The sequence below is a fragment of the Phyllostomus hastatus genome, unplaced genomic scaffold, assembly GCF_019186645.2.
Source record: "Phyllostomus hastatus isolate PE091 unplaced genomic scaffold, TTU_PhHast_1.1 phas_scaffold_21, whole genome shotgun sequence".
NCBI classification, from domain to species: Eukaryota; Metazoa; Chordata; class Mammalia; order Chiroptera; family Phyllostomidae; genus Phyllostomus; species Phyllostomus hastatus.
Genome location: NW_025334017.1, coordinates 13,732,259 through 13,756,527, shown reverse-complemented (window position 1 = coordinate 13,756,527; position 24,269 = coordinate 13,732,259). Strand labels below are relative to the sequence as shown.

The 24,269-nt window shown below is 38.0% G+C and overlaps 1 protein-coding gene across 8 annotated transcripts in view; it reads left to right on the top strand.

Moving 5' to 3' along the window:
* Positions 1-24,269, top strand: part of NCOA2 (nuclear receptor coactivator 2) — a 284,205-nt gene that overhangs the window by 141,089 nt on the left and 118,847 nt on the right. Inside the window, exon 4 of one of the 8 annotated variants that reach the window (XM_045860744.1) lies at positions 2,437-2,493. The exons of the other annotated variants lie outside the window; for them this stretch is intronic. The gene's annotated coding sequence lies outside the window, so the exon portion shown is untranslated. The remainder of the gene's footprint in view (positions 1-2,436; positions 2,494-24,269) is intronic. 8 annotated transcript variants of the gene reach the window in all.

Here is a 24,269-nt window from a genome sequence, read left to right as displayed (position 1 = left end):
AATCAACAAATTCCGTTTCCATTCACATGAGCTACTGTGCAGAGCTGTGGTGTTGTGTTGACATCTTCTCTCCATTAGCAGTTTCTACTGGACCTTCTCTGTATGATTCATGGCCACCCCAGATCTCTTTCCCACTTCACCCTGGTGCTGGGATGGGAGGCTGACTGCATCTCTGGTGCCAACTCCAGTTGATTATAGTGATTGCCTGGAATGCTGTGTTGAGAAGAATTGAGAGGCCACACACAGGCTCAGAAGTGATTAATGAGCAATGTCTGCTGTGCAAGGGAGAAGGGGGAACCACAGTGTGTGTATTTGCCAGACTTCATGGATTCCATGATAAGGGTTTGGCCTGGAGAGACTCAAAGCCTCATTTTGTACTCAGTATTGTTGTTTTTGGATTAGTATATATCAATTACTTTATTCCACAGTGAAGCAGAAAGAAATTACAAATCATCTGTTAGCTTGGTTATATAGAGTGACCTTTGGATACTTTTCACTGCTTGATTAAGGAAGATGTTAGATATCTAAATTATTCTAAGTTCTCTCACTTCCGAAATAAGTAAATTGTTCTCTACCTTTTATTGATCTTGTCTTGCTTAGTTGACACCTGATTTTATCTTCAGTTTTGTAAGTTTGGCAGAAAATACTTCTAAATTTTGGAGTAATTCTGCTTGTTGGTTACTGATAATTTAAATGAATCACTTAGAACCTTGGACACACAGCAGGTGGCTGTACCAGACTTGGATGATGTAATCATTATAGAATAGATCAGGCATCTCATTCCTACAGGAAAGGACATATGGGTGTTGTCCTTGGGAATCCCTTCTTGGAGGTCAGACATAATTATTGGTCTAACCATTTCTATTTTGTTTTATTTCCATTTATGAATTAAAATAAATCTTCCTTGTTTTGTCAGCTGATGAACTAAATTATAGATATGCTAGACTTTTTAAAAAGTGTGGCAAAGTATACATAACAGAACTATTATTTTAATTATGTGGCATTAAGTATATTCACATTGTTGTACAACCATATCCATCTCCAGATCCAATATGCATCACCAATGTCCATCTCCAGAACTTTTATGTCTTGCCCAATTGATGAAAGTCTGTACCCATTAAACAATTTCCCATTCCTCCTCCCCTTTCCCTGGCAACCACCTTGTACTTTCTTTTTCTTTTTTGTCAGTGCTGTGTAACTTTTTAATGTTACTGCTGCTCAGTGATCTAACATGCAGCGGAGTTTGAGGATCACTGACCGAGAGTGAGTGGGTCCCCTGGCCTCTCTGTGAGACTGATGTCTTGCATCACCCTGTGTCTGACTAGAGCAGTGAGTGTCAGCTGGCAGGGTCTTGACTAAGGGTGGGATGGGAAAGCTGAAAAACTTTTAGTTTCTTCTCAGATCAAGCCAAGCAAATTATTTCCCATAATTGTCAGTTCCCAGATTCTTCACTAAACTTGATTTTAAGAGCTGGATTGTGCAGCTTTCTACAGAATGCAAAGGGATTTGGCTCCTTTTGTCTCTGGTATTCACAGTCTGCAGGAAGATGGGCACCATTTTACTTTCTGACTCTTATGAATTTGACAGCTCTAGAAAGCTCATGTAAGAGGGTCTGATCTTTTTGTAACTTCCTTGTCCATCCATCTTGTGGCATGTGTCAAAATTTCCTTCCTTTTTGCAGCTGAATAATATTTGTGTGTGTGTGTGTGTGTGTGTGTGACATTTTGTTTACCCATTCATTGTCGATGGACCTGGATATTTTTTGGCTATTGTAAATAAAGCTGTTATGAACATAAGTGTACAAGTATTTGTTCCTGCTTTCATTATTTTTGGGTACATACTCAGAAGTGGAATTCACATGGTAATTCTACATTTAAAGGGATTTTTTGAGGAATCACTGTACAGTTTCCCACAGCATCTATGCCATTTTCCATATCACCAACAGTGCCCAAGGGTTCCATTTTCTCCACATCCTTGCCAATACTGATTTTCTAGTTTTTTTGAGAGTTTCCATCCTAATGGATGGGAAGTGGTATCTTATTATGGTTTTGATTTGCATTTCCGTAATAACTAATGGTGATAAGTATGTTTTCATGTGCTTATTGGCCATTTGTATATCTTCTTGAGACTAGTGTCCTATTCAAGTCCTTTCTCATTTTTTAAATCGAGTTGTTTTTTGTTTTTGTCTAGTAGAAAGTCTATATTCCTGGATGTGAGTCCCTTATCAAATGCTATATGATTTGCAAATATTATTCATGTTCTATAGGTCACCTTTTCATTCTGTTGACAATATCTTTTGATGTGCAAAAGTGTTTAATTTTGATGAAGTTTAACTTAACCTATTTTTTCTTTTCTTACGTGTGTGCTTAGTGTCATATCCAAGAAATCATTATTAAATCCAGTGTCATGAAGCTATCCTCATATGTTTTCTTATAGGTTTAGTTCGTGCACTATGTCTTTTATCTACTTTGAGTTAATTTTTATAACTATAAGGTAAGAGTCCAACATCATTTTTTTTACATGTGGATATCCCATTTCCCTAGGGTTGGAAAAATGTAAAGACCCCATTGAATAGTCTTGGTACCCTTGTTAGAAATCGTTTGAGCATTATGTGTGAGTGTTAGTTGGTAGGTTGTATTAGACTTTTAAAGGTTAGGTATCGTAGCTTACAGGTAGTCTCATCATTTCTCACTGATACTAACTATTGCTATAACTTCCTAACTACTCTCCCTAAGTAGTAGTATTTTTTGAAGTCCATCATTATGGTAAACTTCCTTTTTTAAAAAAATTATGTTTTTCAGCTGCTCAGAACTTACAGATTCCCCACTGCCTGTGGGTTGAACTTCAGCCTTCTTAGCTCTGCAGACAAAGTTCATCCTAGCCCGGCTCACACCCACCTCTCCAGCTGCTTTTCCCACCCCCTTTTTTTAGGTACCCTTTTGCTCAAGACATAGGGGTCTCCTTGGTGCCCGAGTGAGAAGTGTGCTCCTCCCATGCTTGCCTGTTTATGCACCTGTTTCTCCCCTTCCTCACACACGTGGTCCTGCTTGTCCCACAAGACAAGCCTTGGAAGACTCTCATGGCTCTTCCCTTTCAAAGATAGCATTCTCCCTCTTTGCTCTTGTAACAGCCCAGACCTTGGGATGGCGTTTCTGATCACAGTTTTCAAGTTTTGCCTGCTTCTCTGTTTTCTCTCCTTGATTATGGATCTTTGGAGGAGAGGGATTTTGTCCTGTTCATTTTTGTACTCTGAGTGCCTGACTTAGTGCCTTACACTTCATTGGTACTGAACAAATATTTGTTGAATGAAATGGATTAATTTAAGGCTAAAAAAAAAAGCAAAAGAGAAGTGAAAGACATCGGGTCACATATCAAAAGTGGTTTTCCTTTAAAAATAAACTTGCTGTGGCTTTTGGGGCTTTAAAGAAATATTTCTTTTTCCTTTTTTCCACCTAATCATATTTTCCCTCTTTCACCTAATGATTACAATTGTTACTGCTCTCATCCAAACCCGGATAAATAACCTTAACAATGTTTTGAAAGGAAGGAGAGAATAAAGAAAAAGCAGAAAAAGAAGGAGCTGAGGTGAGGGGAAAGTGAAGGAAACCACCACCTTATTCAGAAGCATTTAACAAGTGACCTTTGAGTTGAGTCAGAATTGGCTCAGGGTGCTAAGCCATGGTAATGTGATGTGCTGTGAGAGATGCAGTCTTATAGAGAAAGCATAAAATACATGCTCCTTAGCACCTTTTGTCACAAGTGCCTCTTGGGCCTGTGGAAATTTGGAATAGATGAATAATTAATGATTTGCCTCAGAAGATAACATCTCCTCAAAGAAAAGCTTTTTGTCTAACCTCGGTGATTCTATTTATATTGCCAAGTTGGTCAATAAATGAAAACTTTTTATCAGATCCTAGGTAAAACAGACTGTCAAGGAAGATCTTGAGAGTCTCATTATCAATTACCTGAATAGTGTCCCTTTATGGTACAATGAGAACAGTGAGCCAGGCTCTTCTGTCTATGTGTGTGGTTGTCACTTCCTTTTGCCTCATGTTGGAGATGTCAATACATAGGGGATCCAGAGGGTGGCAGAGTCAGAAGAGCAAATCTGGCTAATCCACCGAGTTATGGACGACAAGGTATGTCCGACCACGAGCCATAACCTTTAAAGGCTGTGTTGTAGCTCTTCTGTTTTATCCCTGGCACCTTGATACTCTTGAACGTCTTAAAGAAGCAATGTGGTCTACTCTCTGCCATTGCTTCCTTATGACCTCTTAATAACAGTTTGGGAAGTCTTCTCTTTAATTAATGTGTAAATGATTCAATAGTTAGGTATTTGAACAAGTCCGGGAATTTGAAGTGAATGACTTCAGAGATGGCGCTCACATTTTATATGACCCCAATATAAATATTTTACAGCTCTGAATGGTCAGGGATCCTGTCAGAGACTTTTTGGGAATAATCTCAGAGGACTGGATTAGTTCATGAAACTTCATGCAGTATACAATCTGCTCCCTGAGCCTTAGGCATTTTTCGGAAGCCTGAGGTATAAAAGGTTTAAACCCTGACAGGTCACTAGAGTTCTCATTAATTCTGGTGAACAGATCACTTAAGAATTTCAGCTGGAACCTAGTGGCACTCTAGTGACTTCAAATAACTGCACCTTTAAAGATGACTTACTTTAAAGGGGTTTATATGTGCACTCATTGGGAAGAATCTGATTCAGTAAAGTCTCTGAAACCCTTGAAGTACAGATGCTGAGATGGAACTGTAATATGCTATTTGTATATTATTCCATGTCATGAAGTGGTGGAAACTTGCCAGAGTTGTGTTTAGAAGTGATTGCACTCTACAGTCCTTCTCCCCAACTTTCTTTTGTGTGGGAATAATCTGCAGTGATATTATAGATGACTATGTACTGCTATTTGCATAAGCCTTTTTTATTGGAAATAACCCAACAAAATAGCACTCACTGCTAGCTTAGCACAGTTGGGTCTTCTCTAAGGCTCATTTTCTACATACAAAAGAATGAAACATTAGTAGGATGACATCCACAGGAAGTACATGCACAGATAGGACTTTCCTCTATCCCTGGCTCACCTCTTGAGAGAGGAGGTCAGAGGTCAAGTGACATAATTCTGTGGCCCTGTATGCCTAATGAAAACAGCCAATTCAAATAGGCAGTGTTATTTTTCATTTTCTCATCTTACTGTTTATGAAACATATTCCTCATTGCATTAAAAATATATTTAAATTGTTAAACTATTCTATGATATTTTTCAGGTTTAAAAAATCTGATTTTAGGTAGAATTATAATGCCAGTGGGTTATGAATTAATGGTATAACTTAAGGTTTGTTCACATTCTACAACTTATTAAATGTGACATCTTCAGGGTTTATCTCATTTTTATTAATATGAATAAATAAAGTATATGGTTATAGTTTATCAAGAAATCATTACAGATTAAAGATTTACCATTTTATGGTACAGTGCACTCAATTTATTTTTTGAAGTTAGTATTACAGAAACTTAGAATAGTATAGTAAATAGTAAAGCCCCCATGTACCCTTTACCCAGCTTCAGAAGTATGACATTTTGCCATATTTTAAAATTATGAAAACAACATTACTAAAAGTTTGGAAATTAGAATGAAAATCACATATGGCCTCATCCACTTAACCAACTCTGATCATTGTATATATTCTTTTCAATTCTTTCCTTAAAGTTGTATTAGGTAGATATTGTTTCCCTCTTCTTTTTGTTGAACATCATATCAAACAAAGAGCAATCATCAAAAATGTCCTATACCAGGGGCCAGACTAGTTGCTTTCCATATGATTTATAGAATCTTAACAATAAAAAAGCAGAATAGGCATCCCTCTTCCACACAGCCAAGGAGCCTAAGATCCAGAGAGATTAAATAACTTGTTCAAGAATCGTATATCTAATATATGGATTTAAACTAAGGCGAACTTCAAGATCATGCTCTTTCCTCCCTGGTAAAACAGCTTCTTCAAAAGAATTTTTCATGTTGCTACATTATTAAACTTTTAGGGAAAAAGGAGTGTCAGTACATAAATTTGACCACATTATCTATAGAAGCAGCACCAGAATAGATAATGCTGAGGATTTAAAGGCATAACAGGCACGATCCCTGCCCTTCAGTGTCTGTGCTCCTGTGCAGAGGAACCTAACCCCTGTGAGACACGTACAGAGAATACAGAACAGGGCTTAATGTGGTGATATTGGCTAAAAGTGTTATTTAAAAACTCTACAGAAAAGGAGATAAATGAGGGTTACCCCCATATACAGAGAAGGCTGCTTACAGATTTAGAGTTTCAGCTAAAATTGAGAAGACTGACAACACCAAATGTTGGTGAGAATGTGGGACACCCAAGTTCTGATGTGTGGCTGGTGGTAGGGTAGACGGCAAAGCCACTTTGGAAAACAGTTTGACAGTTTCTTATAAAAACATACTTATCTATGAGCCAGCAATTCTACTCCTGGGCAGTGAAAGCTTATGTCTATTAAAAGACATGAGTGCATGCACACAAGAAGACATGTATGTGTGTACTATAGCATCCTGTGCATAATAATCCTGTATTAGTTTTTCATTGTTGTTGTTAACAGATTGCACAAACTATGTCTGAGTGTAGCTCACCATTCTTGTAGATCAGAAATTCTTGCAGCTGCAGGACTGAGGTCCTGTTGCCTTGCTGGGCGTTAGCTGAGCACCACTCCCAGTTCCTAGACATCACCCACATTCCTTGTCATGTATACCCTCCATCTCACATCACCGATAGCATATTGAATCCTTCTTGTGCTTCCCATTTCTGGCTTTATATAGTGACAGCTGGAGAAAACTAATTATAATTAGGCTAGGTCCACCTCAGTAATCTCCCTATCTTAAGTTAATTGTACCAAATAACAACCTAATCACTGGGGTGAACTATGAGGGTGTATACACCGGTGTGTGAGGGTCTTGCAGAGCATCACAGAATTCTCTTTACCACAAACCCCCAGTTGGAAACAACCCAAATGTCCATTGACAGAATAGATAAAATAACTATGGCATAGCCATACAGTGGAATACCCTTAGCATTAAAAAGGGACAAACTATTGATGTATGCAATAACACAATGAACCTCAAAAAATCTTTATGCTGAAAGAAGCATAAAGAGTACTCATGATTCCATTTGTTTGATCTTACAAGAAGCAAAACTAATCTGTGATAATAGAAAGTAAGAATAGTGGCTTTTGGGGATAAGGAAGTGGCGACAACTTGAGAATGGACACAAGACAGCGTCCCATGGCTGGTCAGCATATACAACCTATCAGTAGGAGTGTGGATTACATAGGTACTTTAATTTCTCACAACTCTTAAAAATGTTTATTGTACTAAATGTAAATTCCACCCCAATTTATATAAACTAAAACATTACTGGATCCTTGTTTTAAGAAATGAAGTGTGGGGGGGGGGTGATCTGAATGGGAAATGTCCAGCCATTGTTAATATAACAAGAATGGTTTGTGTGACATCAATGTAACCTGGCAGCCAAGGAGGGTGGACTGGAATGCACATATATGAACAACAACAACTTCATTGTATCTAGTCAGTGAAGGCAGTAGACCTCGTTGAGTGAGCATGCGTACTATGTGGCCGTCGCATTCAAAGTGACTGGGTGAGTAGAGTGATGAATTTGCATCAAATTTTGCATTAAGCTTAAACATTCCTCCTTGGAAACTGTTCAGATGATTCAGAAGACTACAGCTATGGGCAGCTGGTGATTGGCAACTTCATCATGAGTGCCCACTCATGTCTCACACAGAGTTTCTTGGTGAAACATCCAATCACCCAGGTGACTCAGCCCCCCTACAGTCCAGATTTGGCACCCTGCAACTTCTGGCTTTTCCCAAAACTAAAATCACCTTTGAAAGGGAAGAAATTTCAGACTGTTGATGGGAATTAGGAAAATATGATGAGGAAGCTGATGGCTATTGGGAGAACTGTGTGAGGTACCAAGGTGCCTACTTTGAAGGGGACCGAGGTGTCATTATTCTATGTGTAATGTCCTTGTATCTTGTATCTTCACTAAATGTCTCTGTTTTCCCTGTTGCATGACCGGATACATTCTGGGTGGAGATATATACTCCACCATCAGAAAACATTAAAGCTAGAAACAACTTTACAAATTATCTATTCTAATTCCCTTGTAAACACTACCACCCTGATGAAGATGATGCTAGTTGAAAATTCCTCATAATGAAGTCTGCTGTGAGCCACCCTCTGTACTCATGAGGGGCATTAGACAACTGTACCTGTTTGTGCTTGCCAGCAGAAAATACAGTTGAGGGACAGTCTTGCTAATAGCAATAGGTCTAGAAGTGTTAGCACAGAATCTGGATGGAAACATTTTTCTTAGGTGTGTTTGGCAGGAGATGGTTTTCTTACTGAGATTGATTCGATCAGGGAATTCACAGCATTTTCTTGCTGCCCTGTGATTTGGCTGAGAATAAATTGTAAAAACTCCATTGTGGTTAATAAGGGACACACATGGTGTTAATTTCAATGTCCTTACCTTACCTCTATAGAAATCAATGATCGATTAGATAGCCAAATATTTGATGATGTTTTGAGCAGAAACAAGACAAACTTAGGTAGATAGAGTTCACAAAACTGCCCTCTGCAGCTTTTAGGTTATTCTTTTAAAAAGTTTTCTCTCATATGACATTTACTTCCTAGGTTACATTAATTTCATGTGATTCCCTGGCTGATTATTGACTTTAAATTTTAAGTGCATAATGAAAATATTTGGATGGCTGTTAAAATCATTACAATTTTAACAAATAGTTTAGTTATCTTAAAAATTCTTGATTGTGCTTTAAAGGTTTGTTTTTGTTTCATTTTGTTTTGTTTTTAGCATCTGAAACATTTTATTTTCTAGTTGAATTTCTTTGCTCAGGTCCTCATGGAAGCTTATGCTCATTGACACCTCTCTAATCATTTCAGGCTCTGTTAGCTGTTGGGGTAGTTTTCCAGAGTAGTCACAGTTCCTTTCAGTGATGTAAAGATAATTAGTAAACACCCACTCCATCCTACCAAAGCTACTTCTATATTGAGTGGTTAATATAATTCGAATAAACTAGGAGTTTTGGAATTAGAATTGTCAAATTCTTTGAGTTCTGAGAAACTACCATTTTCCATATAGATAACTCATGATAATAAATCCCTGTGTGTAGTTGTACCTATAACAATTCCTGTTTTTTTTTTCTGTATTAAAGAATATAATGTTGGCTTGCTTTACTTATGAATAATTCAGTTCATGTAAAATTATTTTGTTAGATGAAATTCTTTGTCTTGATCTGTAGGTATTAAAATAATTGTTTAAAATATCGACACACAAAAATAACACTATTGTGTGATTCCATTTATATAAGGTACTAAGTAGTTACATTCATAGAAACAAAGTAGATGGCAATTGCCAGGGCTGGGGGGAGGGGGAATGGAAGTTGTTTAAGGGGTGGAGAGTTTCAGTTTTGCAAGATGAAAAATTTCAGGAGAATTGTTGCAAAACTGTCAATATAATTATGAGTGCTAAGCTGTACACTTTAAGATGGTTCAGATGGCAACTTTTATGTTATGTGTATTTTACCACAATTAAAAGTAAAAGAAAAATATTAAAATATCTTACTGTGTTTTCCATTTTTGAGATGAGAAAACCAAGGCAATAATTATAAATAAGAAATGTAAGATGTAGCTTCATCTGTTACTTCTTTCTTTTATCTCATAATGTATGGTGTTCTGATGGTATGTTGTGCTTCAATGTGGTTTTTTGAGGGGGCATCTCCTTCCCCATCTTTTTCTCCTTTTTTCAACCTCTCGGCACATCTTATGCTTAAACTCCTTTCCAAAGCTGCTTGATTGATAGATTTATGACACTTTAATATGAAACAAACCATAATTGAAAACGAAGCAGGCATTGTAATCTCCTCCTCTTTGCCTGTACTTCAACCTGTTACTTAAAAAATATGGAGCAACCACTGTGTCAGGCACTGTGCTGGTATTTCCACATATGTGTTTTGAGAATTGATTGTTTATCAGAAATGGATTAGATTGACTAGACCGAAAGGAACTTTTGATTTTTATTATTATTTAAGATTGTTTGGCCATGGGAATTTCTTTCTGCTTGAGAATTATAAATTACTTTAAAAGGTGTACTTAATATACATTTTCTATACAAGGAGCTAATTTCCAATATGAGGGTAGCCATAATGTCTCCAAAGTGTTTGTTATGCCAGATTTACATCACAGGTTGGGGGTGGGAGAAGCCCCAGGGAACAAGGCAGTACCCATTCCCTTCTAACTCTCCCACTTCACATTACTGCTCAGGGGGGTGTTTATGGCCTGTGTGCTGCACCCTCCTGAAAGGAGGGAGACTGTGCATCAGAATGTTTGTTTTTAACTATTATTTTTAGCAGCAGATCTAGAAAGTGTTAGCGTTCTCATTTTAGGGTGATACTTTTTTATTTATTATGATAATTCCAAGAAGGGTGAATAATTTTAGATTTGGTTATGTGATTGCATGTGTGCATTATGCACGTGTGTGTGACTGAGGGAGGGAGGGAGTGGGAGAGAGAGAGAAGGAGGGAAGGAGAGGGAGAGGGAAAGACACATCCCCTTAATAACAGGAGGGGGCCGGGGCTTACTCAGTCTGTTATCATAAAGCTCTGCTAATGTAGCTTCTGTGTCATGTGACTGCAGAAAAGGCTATTATCTCAATGAAAAGGAAACTCATTTTTAGAGCAAGCAATAGAATAGAAGCAGGAAGAATTTTCGAATGTTCCACCATGCTGGATTGTCAAAGGAGGATCTGTCTGATCAGCAGCTAAAAAAGGATTTGTGAGGCTATGGTTTGTCAGCTATGGTTAGAAACAAATGATGGAGGAGATAAGCGGGAGGGGGCTCAGCATGTGCTTAGGTTTCCATTAAGGCAGAATGTTGGTTTGGGTTAATAGAGAAGATTTATCTCTGAGGTAATAAATTTATTGCTAATTGTGGGGTGTTTTTTTTGTTTGTTTGTTTTTTGGAAGAGTAATATATGGTACTTTTATTTACATCACTGGTGAAGATAAAGACAAGCTGCTGAGCTCTGGTTTGAACGCAGAGGCTGTGGACAATTACAAGGTGTGTTTCACAAGTGCTCTGACTTGGTATTTGGTAATGCTCTTGGGATTTGTGTGCTTGTGGATTGGATGTGCATGCTGTCAAAGGGAGAACCGAGCATGACAATCAGGCAATGATAATGTCCTCAGAAACAAATAGATACAATGAGATCCCAATTGACTCTTGCCTTGTCCTTTCTTTTGTGTTTATTTAAGGTTTCTTGCGGTTTTTCTATGTCGCCAAATACAGTCTCATACTTGTTTTAGGAAATATTTTTGGTAAGCATTTTCTAAAACTCAGAAGAAAAATCTAATGCAATCCTTAATCGTGTATATATAAGCTTTATATTTCTATTTTTTTAACATCCTTTTAAAATCCAAGCTTAAACAGAGTTTTTCAGTGAATTTGAATTTATTTAATTTTTAGTTAAATAATAAACGAAGCTTTCTTTTTTGGCTGAGACCTCTAATGAATGATTATTCTTGTTATATATATAGTACCTAACTTTCTCTGGTTTGTTACATCCTTATGCTACTATATTCAGAAAGCTAAAAACATCCAGTTACTCTTTAGGCTGTGCTTGTCCACTTTTGCTTATGCTAATGCTGTTAATTCTCCTAGCAGCCTGCACCTTTCTCTTAACCTTGAAAGGTGTAATACTTAAAAATAAGAGATTGGTGAAAGATAATCATAAGCTTTATCTGAAAAGGGTTAACTATTACATAATATGTACCTGAGGAATGAATTCACTAACATATTTTTAATTTTTAACTTCTAGACCAGATACGCCCAATTTGGAGTGTATGTTTCCAAATCACATATTTCAAAACTATACTATTCACATCTCCCTTGTGAAATTAACACTGGAGGAGGAAAGAAATCTATCAAGCTATTCTGCACTGTATAGGCAGTTTACAAAGAATTCTTTTATCTTTAACAATAAAACATGGTGAGAGTAGTTCAAACATAATTTTTAATTATACTAAATACAGGTAATTTTCTTTCAATATTCATAAACCATATCAGCATAATATAGTTTAATAAATCATTAATCCTATTATAGTGGAATTTTTAAAAGACCACTGGTACTTTAGTTTATCTACATAAAAGACAATTTGTTTAAATAAATAGTTAACTGTGGTTCTGACTATTTTGGGATTTTTCTGTTTAATTCTAGGACTCTCCCACTTTCTTGTAAATTGGCTGTAAGACAGGGTTACATATTGGTTTAAGCCCAAAAGTCACTAGCATCGTATGTTAAATTTTTGTATAATAAAAATTTTATAGTCAGATTATTTGGGCTTCTTTGTTTTTCTTTTAAATTTTATTTTATGCTTTATTTAAAGTCTTTGAAGTGATCCATGGACTTTGGAATAAATTCAGAGTGGTTTTATTGAGCAGCTACTATTATTACAAGACACTCTCTGAAATGAGAAAACAAAGGCAAATAAGATATTTAAACCAACATGATACCTTATAACTGGCACTGGAACCCAACCTCAACCTATTACAGGATAATGTAATTATCCTGTACAGCAGCTTCTCAAATAACATTGTTTCCTTCTATGTTACTTTGTTAAAACATTGATGAAGGGAAAAAAAATCAATTTCTGGCTGGGGCCACTGTTTGTATGAGTTTGTATGTTCTCCCCACAGTTGGGTGGGTTTTCTCTGGGGACTCCAGATTCAGCCCACACCCAGAAGATGTGTACACGAGGTCAGGTGACATGGTTACATTGTCCTCGTCTGAGTGAGTGAGTGTGGGTGTGAGTGGCTCTGTGATGAAAGGGAGTCCTGTCCAGTGTGAGCCCTGCCTTGATCCCTGAGTGCTGGGACAGATTCTGGCCACCCACAACCTGCAACTGGAATCAGTGGAGTAGAAAATAGTTATCTTTTTTTTTTTCATGAGTCTTTCTTAAATATGTATTAGCTCACATTTATTTCAGCATTTAATATTAGAAGTGTTTTGGATCTTTAGAATTTTGATGATGTTTTTGTGACCAGAAATATACCTTAGGAATTTAACTCTTGTTTATATCAATTAGCCTGTGGTCAAATTGGTTTCATTATAGGCCATTTCATTTAATGTTGAAGTTTCCAAGAACCATTGATGATGTTAAGTGAAGATTTACTGTATTTTATAAGGAATTTTAAATCATTAAAAGGGATTTTTAGTAAAACTTGTTTGGTCAATCAGAGTATACATTCACGATATCTTTGTGAATAACTCTTCACATGAGCAGGTTTGAATGGTAGTTTTAACTAGATCCATCTGTGCTAGTTTGTTATATCCTTTGTATAACAGAAATAAGTTCATTTTATTTACAGTCTCTTAAAACTAGAGTAGTTTTTGTTCCTGATCATGTTGTTTTTCTCCTAAGACATCAAAGAGCAGTCCCTTAGATTTTAAAATACTTATATATTGCATTTTCTAAAATACCTTTACTTTGGAGGTTGGCAGTATGGGAGAATCCCAGTCTTATTATTAGAGTCAAAAGACATGAGTTTTGACATCCGGGCAGTGTTTAAACAAGCCAGATGACTCGCCTGCAAATCCTGTTGCACTTGAGAATTCCTGCCATGATACTTAACCGCAAATATTATAACCAGGTCTGATCTTGTCAGGCTGAGGGGGTTTTCTGTTTGGAATGACTTTTAATTTGTGAAAAAGATAGGGTAAGAAAAGATGGAATTCAGAGTGATCTTAGTATTCAGTGTTGTGAAACTCAATGAAATATGTACATGGGAACTTTTTTTGTTTGTGGAGGAGAAAAGTTTGGGTAGATTTAGACAGGATTAATGTATTGTGGTGTATTTTAAACAAAGTGTAATTCTTTGGAAGCCAAGGGGATATAAAATTCACCAAGCAAAAGTCTGTGCAACAGCTAGCAAACTGTCCCCAAGTACCTCCTAGAGGGTTTACTTCAAAAAGTTTCACTCAGAAGTGCTGAGGAAAGTTTAAAAACACTTGACTTGCCCGTTTCTCTCTCCAGTGTTGTCGTCCTTAAAGAGGTAAGACGTGGCATTTTCCAGTGTGGATTTTAGTTGCAGAAGCGTGGCCGTGACTCCTTTCACCAAGCTCACAGTTTACATGTAGGGTTGTATAGCTTGTAATGTAATATTCCCTAACACAGTATGACAAGCATATTTTTAAAGACTTTTGTCAGAAACATCAAACACTATCATCTTGATGTTGAATAAATTGTTTCCTTTTAAGAGCCAGTCAAGTTGAGAAATATACAGACATACTTGGAGATATTGTGGGCTCGGTTCCTGACCACCGCAATAAAGCGAATGTTTCAATAAAGCAGTTTGATTTCCTGGTGCATGTAAAACTTAGATTTACACTATACTGCAGTCTATTAAGTGTGCAGTAGCATATGTCTAAAAAAATGTACATACTTTAATTTTAAATATTTTGTGAAAAAATGCTATCATCTGAGCCTTCTAATCTTTTTGCTGGTGGAGTCCTTTGCCTTATTGATGATGGTACCGACTGATCAGGGTCTGGTTGCTGAAGGCTGAGATGGCTGCGGCAATTTCTTAAAATAAGACAACGGTGAAGTTTGCAGCAGATGGCTCTTCCTTTCATAAACGATTTCTCTTTAGCATGGGCTGCTGATTGATAGCATTTTACCCACGGGAGAACTTTCAAAATTGGAGTCTATCCTCTCAAACCCTGCCATTGCTTTATCAACTAAGTTTTAGTAATATTCTAAGTCCTTTGTTGTCATTTCCACAGTCTTCTCTGCAATCTTCTCCAGGAGTCGATTCCATATCCAGAAAGCCCTTTCTTTGGTCTTCAGTAATGAGCACCTCCTCATCTGTTAAAGTTTGATCACGGGACTGCAGCCATTCAGTCCCATCTTCAGGCCCCACTTCTAACTCTAGTGCTCGTGCTGCTTCCACCGCATCTGCAGTTACTCCCTCCACTGAAGCCTTGAACTCCCTCAGAGTAGTGTTGGAATCCCACGAGTGTTGGAATCAACTTCTTCTAACCTCCTGTTAATGCTGATATTCTGATCTATTTCTGTGAATCATGAATGTTCTTAATGGTTTCCTGAATGGTGAATTCTTTCCAGAAGGTTTTCAATTTGCTTTGCTCAGATCCATCAGAGGGATTCTGTGGCAGCTATAGCCTTACAAGCTTTTGATCATTTGAGATGTGGCTAATGCACATTGAGTACAAACACAGTGCGGGGCAAAAGTAGGTTTATAGTTGTAAGTGAAACAGAGTTTATTCTTCTATTATTATTTGTTATTGTATCATTTTCTATACAAAACAACTGTAAACCTACTTTTTCCTCACTCTGTACATTACCAAATTAATTTCACCTGTTTATTGTGACTGTCATTGTGGCTACTGGACAACTGGTGGCTCTCAGGATTCTCTGTTGTCAGCGCTGCTCAGAGCTCAGGCGCCAGCATGTGAAGGGGGACAGTGTGAGGCAGTAGTCTTCCTTACAGATGATACGTCTGTGCAAGACACAAGGGATACATTAAGGGGCAGGACAGTATAGAGCCTTCCCAAGCCCTCAGTCTCCTAATTAGCATCCATCAGTGATCAGATTAGAAACATTTTGGAGTCCACATTCCTTGGTAGTACAAAAAAGGCCTTTTCATGATCGGTCTCTACCCTTCTCTCTTCATGCCCCAAACATTCTCAACTACTTCCATATTCTACCTTTAATTAACAATAGTTTATCCTTCTTATTTGCAGGAATTAGGTCATGGCTGACCCTGAATTCGAAAGTATTGAACTGTTATTTCTAGGGAAAATACAGAGTTAGGTTCCTTCAAACCTTTGGTCACAACTCAATATATAACCTTATCTTAAGCGTGTTTCTATTTAAAGATCCCTTATCTCATATGTATTGTTGATTTATTAATATTGATCTTGCGGCCAGTAGTGCTAGAACTCCTGCCTAAAGGAAGCTCATTTTACGCACATGTATTTTCTCCAAAAGGCACATGGTAGCTCCCTGTGCGTAGAAACACTGGGTAGCTCTTCAGCACTGTGCTGGGAGACCATTTGAAATGGGGACACCAATAAAGAACACAAAAATGTAGAAAACGTGGCTCTAAATATGAGGTCTATCCAGAAAGTACCCAGCCATGCACTATGAAAAGTAGAGACATTTATTGAAGAAGATACAACAAACATTGTGCACAGGACAATGACACTTTAGTCCCCTTCAAAGCATGCACCTTGGGACCTCACACAGTTCTCCTATCACCATCAGCTGCCCTGTCGTATTTTCCTGAATCTCATTGCCAGTCTGAAATCTCTTCCCTTTTGAAGGTGATTTTAGTTTTGGGAAAGCCAGAAGTCACAGGGCACCAAATCTGGGCTGTAGAGGGGCTGAGTCACCTGGGTGATTTGATGTTTTGCAAAAGAAACTCTACACGAGATGTGATGCATAAGTGGGTGGGCACATTGTCATAATGCAACTGTCAATCACCAGTTGCCCATAGCTATGGCTTTCTGAATTATCCAAATAGTTTCTGCAGAGGAATGGTAAAGCTTAAAACAAAATTTCATGCAGAGTTATTGCTTTACTTGCTCAGTCATTTTGAATGTGATGGCCACACAGTACACATGCTCACTCAGTGATGCCTACTGCCCGCACTGACCGGTACAGTGAAGTTGTCATTGTTCACACATGTGCATTCCAGTCCACTCTCCTTGGCTGCCAGGTTACATTGATGCCATGCAAACTGTTCTCATATTATTAACAGTTGGACTTTTTCTGGACTGACCTCATATACTGCAAAAAGCACACTTGTTTTACAGCCTCAGAGCTGAAAAAAGAGGGCAGAGCATCACCTTATCCAAATAAGGGGTGGTGTATGTGGAATACCTACAAGAAGCCAAGTGTTCAGATAATCATGGCAATATTAATGAATGCAGCTAACCTATGTGCATGAGGCAATGTCTTATATCAGGCTGTGTACCTTTCTCATTTAATTTTCATACAAGTGAATATTATTTCTGAATTATACAGACATGGAAACCGAGTCTCTGAAAGGTTAAGTACCTTTCCTAAGGTTGTACAGCTTGTCAATGGTAAAAGCAAGAGAGGAGGCAGGCTTTCTGTGACTCAGGGCCACTGTAGGTGATGCAGTTAATAGGGCTGACATTCTTGGTAGGGCTTTTGTCCTTGGTGGGAAGGAGTAGAGTTGTAGCTCATGGACTGCAAGTTGCCTCACTTCAAAAGTTTCCATATCTATTTGATTGCCTAAGTATTGAAACCTGGAGGAATTTAGTATGGATTATGATTTCCCTGTGAGGAAAAGTTGAGAACCCCCATGTATTTGTTGAGTATGGTGACAAAGGTTCTCTCTGTATACCTTGTAATTTCTTTCAGTGTATCTTTTCAGCTTCTCTTTCTGCCCACAGAATAGCTCTGTCTTACACATTTCACAGACTGAAAATCTGCTGGACTCAGCCCATCACCATCATCTTTGTCTGGACAGAACTTTTGTACCAGGCCACTTCAGTAGACTACTGGGCAGCCTGTAGATTGAATACCTACAGCTGATGCCATGGGAGCAGTGTGTCCTGTACTGTCATGATGTCTTGTATGTGCAGAGCTGGATCAAAGCCCATTGAGGGTCCTTAGGAAAAGCTGTGAGTGTGGATTGTTCAGTACAGAATAGGATGCAGTAGAGCCAAGTACTAGGAGACATTCACTGAGAAGATGTACAGGATTCTAGGTCTTGCCTTTCTTCACATCTAAAATTAGAAGACCAATTTAAATTCTCTGCCTTTTCGACTTGGTTGTTTGTGGAGTTTAGTCTTTCATTTAGATAATAAGCTGGGATATATGTTGATCAGAGTTAACCAATGTTGAGTTTTACACATTTACCTCTGCCAGGGTCGAAACAGAATTCTGACAATGACCCCTACATTCCACTTCCCCTTCTGTCACCTCCAGGTTATTTCAACTACCAGGTAACTTCAAGACAGTTGGAATCAGATTCTTGGGCATAATTCTCTAATGTACTTGGTTGGAAATGTTACCAGGACACCTAGGATTAAGTAGCGGGGAGAGACAAGGTAACAGATTTAAGTGGGAAGTTGTTTCTTATACAAGGGTTATTGTGAGCAGAATGTACCAAAGTAAGACAGATTGACCCAAGTATTGCCAGACATTTAAAAAAAAAACACAAAAATTCAGTTGTTTCACTGGTATAGAGGATCTGGGTTGCAGCTATGTAGCTCACTGAGGGCACAGTTGAGCTATTGGGGGCCCAAGTTCAGTCTAATTTTGTGGTTCAGACGAGTAATGCACTGTATTTATTGTTGATACCTGGAGGTTGGGGGACCAGCCTGAGGGTTGGAAAGGAACAGAGGCACAAATAAGCATATTACAGTGACATGAGAACTCAAAGAAAATTCAGGGAAAGGTTCATACTTCCCTTGGTAATGCTGAGAGGAGAAAACAAAAAATCTGATTTGTTCCTATCCTCTGTTGAACATTCAGTTCACATGAGGCCAACATGTGGTACTGCAGCCATATCTGGCAGTTCCAGTGTAGGCTATTCATCCTTCTCGTGCTGTCAGAGCTGAAGATCCCCAGGGATGGGCATTCTACAACATGGAAGATAAGTTCATGTTTTCTAATAAAGTTTGCCTAAACTGTTTCCTTGTACCATCACTGGCACACTTCCTGTTCTGTATTTTGAAGAAATTATTTAATGGCTTATATGAGAGAGTGTGTAAAATTGTAGAAAGAATATGGGATTTGCAGTCAGTTTGGTTTGAAGCTTAAGTGCCATGACTTATTAGCTTTGAGACTTTGGGAAAATCTGTTAACTTATTCGAACCTGATTTTTTCTTTGTAAAACTGGGGACAGTATCTGCTTTGTAGAGCTGAGAATTAAATAATACACTGGCTAGTATTGTGTCGAACACAGTAATTACCCAACACCTAAGACATCTCTTCTCTGTGAGATATCCCTTCAACACATTTACTGTGTTTTCCCAACTATGTATATTCCGTCTCCCCAAGTACTGTTCAACTCTCTTTCTCATATTCCTGCTTATTTAAATAGTATCTGTTCATTGACTAAATTCTCTATGCACCTGTTATTTCTTTTTTTAATATATTTGATTGATTATGTTATTACAGTTGTCCCATTTCCCCCCCTTCACTACCCTCCACCCTGCTGTTATTTCTTTCTACAACATGTAACCTCATGTTTCTGTCTAAATTACAGATTTTTAATTTTGCTTTTGTTCTTGCAATATACAACTACATTTTTATGTTATTTGTAGTATCAAGTCTTTTGGTTTCTTTATTTTAAGCTGGCAGGCAACTAAAATCTCTGGTTATCATCACCTAAATGACCATCATCTTGGTTTTGCCTATTTTAGAACTTAAAACAATTGATTTTTTTCAATCTCGCTGCGAGATTCTACCTTTATCCATGTGACTAGTTATGCTGTTTATGAAGACTATATAGTAACATGCTAAAGCTTTCTTAAATTTTATAAGCTACAAAATTGTATGTTGAGATTGTAACTTTTTAAAAATCAGAGATAAAAACTAGATGGAAATATCTACTGCAGGAGATGAGACATACACAGGTGAGAAGACCTGTATCTTCAACAGGTAGAGAAAGTGTGGTGGAGGGAGGGTGCAGGATCCAGAGTTGACTGCTTGGATTCGAATCTCACTTCACCACCTGTCAGCTGTGCTTGACCTTGGACATGTTAGTTGATTTTTCTTTGTACTTCAGGAAATAATGATAATAATGATTCCACAGGGTTTTTGTGAGGATCAAATAAAATAATACAGGTATAGCATAGTAAATGTTCAATGCCATTACCTATTTTGGTGAAATCATTTCAAACTCCATAGCAGTTTATAAAGCAATTTATTCAGTGAACATTAAGTGCTGTGTGTCAGGCATTCTGTTAAGGGCATGGGAATAAGGTGAAACACACTGAGCTTGTGCTCCTGGAGGAGCTTACAGCTTGGTAGGGGAAAAAAGCATAAATCATTATGACATACATAGTAAATAGTAGAGTTATATGTAGGCTATTAAAGGGCAGAGGAAGGGAGTTTAATTCAGGGGAGAGGGTCATCTGAGCTGAGTCTTAAAAGATGAGTAGAAGTTAGCCAAAAGGGGGAGGTGCATGGTTTGTTCCATGTATAACAAGCACAGGAAACAGGTGAGAAGTAGTATGTGGTAGATGAGGAACCGTGTGTACTGTCCATCGCCAGGGTAGACAGTAGGGTTTGAGATGAGCCTAGAGAAATGGGTGAGGGCTACATCATAGGAGCTTAGGTGACAGTTGAGGCAGCATAGACTTCCCCTTGGAGGGAGTGGAGACTACTGAAAGTTTTAAGCAGGGAAATTATCTGGAAATAAGGAAACTCATGTTAGCTAATCTAGGTAAGAGATGATGAAGACCTGAACCAATAGCAGTAGTAATTATCATGGTGACGAGGGGAGACTTGATATCTTTTAAGAGGCAACGTCACATTATTGATTATTTGATGGGGAGCGTATCAAAGGATGCAGATGATGTTCAGTGGATGGGTGCTCTTTCAGGTGAGGCAGTTTTAGGGTGCAGAGAAGGAGTGGATGAGCTCAATTCTGTGAACTAACCCCTGGCTGAATTTTTGAAGTGGAAACTTTGAGAGGTGAAGGCTGGAAAGAAAGATTTGGGAAACCATGGAAGTAAAAGATACCACCAGGAAGAGTATAAAGCAGAGTTCTTGCCCTGTTCATATTTTTTAATTACCCAGAAAGCTCCTAAGTAAAATAATGATGATCAAACCACACCAAAAATTTCAGATTTAATGGACCTGCAGTGGTGTCCGGGTTATCTGTTTTTGTTTGGTTGTTTTTTTTGTCAACATGTATTTTTTAAAAAATTATGGTAAAGTATACATAACATAAAGGTTGCCATTTTAACTATTTTTAAGTGTACAGTTTGTAACATGAAGCACATTCACAGTGTTGTTCATCTCCTGCCCCCACCCCACCCCCGCTGCCCCAGGACATATTTGTGTTTCAAACAGAAACTCTTAACCCATTAAAAACTCCTGTTTTCCCTTCTTTCCAGCCCCAGGTAACCTTGATTCTACTTTATGGCTCTGTAAAATATACCGTTCTAGGTACCTTATATAAGTGTAGCCATAATATGTAGCTTTTTGTGTTTAACTTCTTTTAGTTTGACATGCTGTTACTGAGGCTCATCCATGATGTATTGCACCCCCCTTATCTGTGGGGGTATGTTCCAAGACCCCCAGTGGATACCTGTTACTATGGATACTACCAAACCCTATACATATTATGTTTTTTTCTACACATACACACTATGATAAAGTTTAATTTATATGTGAGTCTGAATAATGCTGCTGTGAATACGGATGTGCATGTATCTATTTAAGTCCCTGCTTTCAATTCTTTTCAGTCTATACGTAGAGGTGGAATTGCTGGATCACATGGTGATGTTTGTATTTTTAAAAAGCTCCCCAGCTGATCTTTAAATATACAGCCATAGGTAAGAACTTACGGCATAGAACAAGTGCTTAATCTGGAGGGTCCTCAAATGATCGCCTCAGTGGGTTAGTGATTTTTTAAGAGAATTGTATGGTTTACTTTGTACATATGTGGTTTTACTTTTTAGCTTTGATTGGATTCTCAGAGCAGTTCATACCTCCAAAGTGGTTCTAAGATTCACTGCAGAACATAATTTTAAAATAGACAAAGATCTGAATAGATATTTCTCCAAAGAAGATATGTAATGGCCAAATAAACACATGGAAAGATGCCCAGCATCATCATTAGTTATTAGAGAAATACAAATCAAAGTAACAATAAGATGCCATTTTATACCCATTAGGATTGTTAGAATTAAAAAAGAAAATAACAAGTATGGATGAGGCTATAGAGAAGTTGGAACCCTGGGACAATGTTAGTGGGAAAATAAAATGTTCTATCAGATAGACTCCACCTGCCATAGTTTGGTAGTTTGTAAAAAGTTAAATAGAGTTGCCATATGACTCACCAATTTAATTCCTAGGTATATATTTTAAAGAATTAAAAGTATACATCTATGCAAGGACTTGTACACAGATATCCATAGAGTGTTATTCCTAACAACAAAAAGTAGAAACAGCCCAAGTTTTCATCAGCTGGTGAGTAAATAGAAGAAATTTGGTATGTCCATACATTGGCATATTTGGTCATAGAAAAGGAAGGAAATACTGACACATGCTACAATATTGCTGCACCTTGAAATTGTTATTCTAATTGAAACAAGTAAGACACAAATGACTACATATGTATATGGTTCCATTTATAGGAAATATCCAGATTAGGCAAACCTTTAGAGACAGAGAGTGGTCATGCCCCCTGAGCAAGGGGTGTGATTACATTATAGGTATGGGGTTTCCTTTGGGTAAGGAAATGTGGAATTGGAGGTGGTGATGGCTGCACATTTCTGTGATTAGACTAAAGCTACTGAAGTATAGAGGTTAAACGGGTGAAATCTATGGCTTGTGAATTATGCCTTAATAAAACTGTTTAAAAATGTTTTTTTAAGGAAGACATCGAGGTGGGTATTGGGTTGAGATGGAGGCCTGTATAACTCTGAAGAAGAAGATCTGGTAAAAGAGATGGGAAAGCATAATTAAACAGAGAAGAGGCCTAAAAGAATGGAACCTCAGAATTGAGAGATTCAAGGAGGAATCACTGGGGGAACGTGATCATGAGTGACAAACACAGCAGAGAGATTTGGTGGCATAGCAGATGGTATACCAGAATTTTTGTAGGTTTGACATTCAAATGTCATGGAAAACCAGGGAGGGCAAATCCCCTTGGGTGATGGGGGAAGAAATGTAATTGTTGTGGGCCATGGTGTGGGTGGGAGGGAATGAATGGAAATAAACTATAGGCCTATAGCTCCTTATTTGAATCTCAAAATTCAACAAACTAGGAAAATGGGAAGTCATTTGGCAGTAAAGCCTGACCTGAATGGATGTGAGATGATTTATAATCATCATTTGTCCCACTTACTGTGAATATTCATACATTTCACTGCACAAATAATATTGAATTTGATTGTAGAATGCTTCTCTTGGTCCCTGTGGGGATGTTTTGAAATATAATATTTGCCAGATATTGTCTTTCTAAAATAAAAAATATCTTTCTACCTGAAATCTAAATTCTGTGGCCTCAAGTGTTGGGGGGAAGGGACCGGAGACTAGTCTTTGGGTGGATTTGGATGTGAAGGAAAGATGTAAAAATTGGATAGTTGCTACAAAAGGATTCATACTCAGGACATTGTTTTTCATGGATGGAAATCACCTGAGCATGCTTGTAGGTTAAAGCAGAGAGGAAGAGATTGAAAATTTGGTAAAGAGGAGCTTTGTAGCCAAGTCTCAAAGAAGGTGGGGAGGGAAATAGAAAATGGGGTTGGAATGGTTGGCATTTACAAGAAGAATCACACACCCTCTGAGACACCAGGAGTCAAGTAGAACATAATGGTGGAGGTCTGTAAGTTAGGAGGAAATCAAGTTGAGTGAAACCAAATCAAACAGTCCTTTGCAGAAGTGGTAAGAGCTGGAAATAATTGTCAGGGTAAACAGATGGAGCTGACTTGAGAATAAGGAAAAGGATTGACAGGCAGACTCTAAGGCAAGTTTAGAAACCTTGAAATGTCTGTGGGGCCATTCTGCCACTTTTTAAAAGAATTTTTTAATTTTTTATATTTTTTTAGTTTTTAGAGAGGGAGAGAAACATCCATGTGAAACAGAAACACTCATTGGCTGCCTCTGGCAAGCCCCCGACTGGGGACCCAGCCCACAACCCAGGCGTGTGCCCTCGCTGGGAATCAAACTGGTGACCCTTTGGTTTGCAGGCCAGTGCTCAACCCACTGAGCCACACCAACCAGGACATTTGCCTCTTTACTGTGTGATTTTCTCCATCAGTGCTCAGCTTCCCACTCACAAAGTAGAGAACTCTTGGGAGTTTTACAGAATGAATTGTGTGAGAGGTGTGTGAAAGATAACTGAGGATTCTAGGGGCTGGTGGTGGGTCTAGCTAGGTAGGGAAGGAAAGGAGTTGAGGGAAAGGGGCAT